Below are 629 nucleotides of genomic sequence, written 5' to 3'. Positions count from 1 at the left end.
AAAATTACATATGAGTTGAGTGCATCTAAAACATATTTTTTATTATATCATTTATTTTTGTGAACAGATTGAAAGCAAACTACAAGAGATTATTCAATGTTATCTAAAGCCTTTAATGAGTTCAGTATCGACTCGTTATCTGTTATTAGTTATTAGTTTAGAAAAATTAGCAATTCGTTATCTTACCCCCACTTAATCATCTTACCCCTCTTTCCCTTAAAACGTATTTCGCAGATATCTTTGGCTGCTATATTGTGCATTATATTTTGATGTGCTCGGAAAGGTAAATCAGCTTTCAACTTTGCTTTTCAATTTTGTTACCATCATACTTGTTCCATAAACAGTTTAAGATTCTTTAAAAGTTCCTTTTTTTACAATAAAACAATTATTTCATATTACAGTTGCTTTCAAAAGTTTTCTTTATGTTTGTAACAAATAAATTATTTTACATTACAGTTACTAATGACTTTACCCTAAAGAAAAAAATTAACCTAATTGTTATAACGAAATAATTATGAATTTTGACATAAAATTATGTTCAATTTTTTCCGGGTTTTATCCAACATTTTTTTTTATTATGAATATACGTTTTGATCGCTTTTTCACGCATTTCTTCCCATTCGTACAAA

The sequence above is a fragment of the Temnothorax curvispinosus genome, unplaced genomic scaffold, assembly GCF_003070985.1.
Source record: "Temnothorax curvispinosus isolate PA1 unplaced genomic scaffold, ASM307098v1 QBEX01013848.1, whole genome shotgun sequence".
Lineage (NCBI taxonomy): Eukaryota > Metazoa > Arthropoda > Insecta > Hymenoptera > Formicidae > Temnothorax > Temnothorax curvispinosus.
This window is presented reverse-complemented; position numbering follows the sequence as displayed.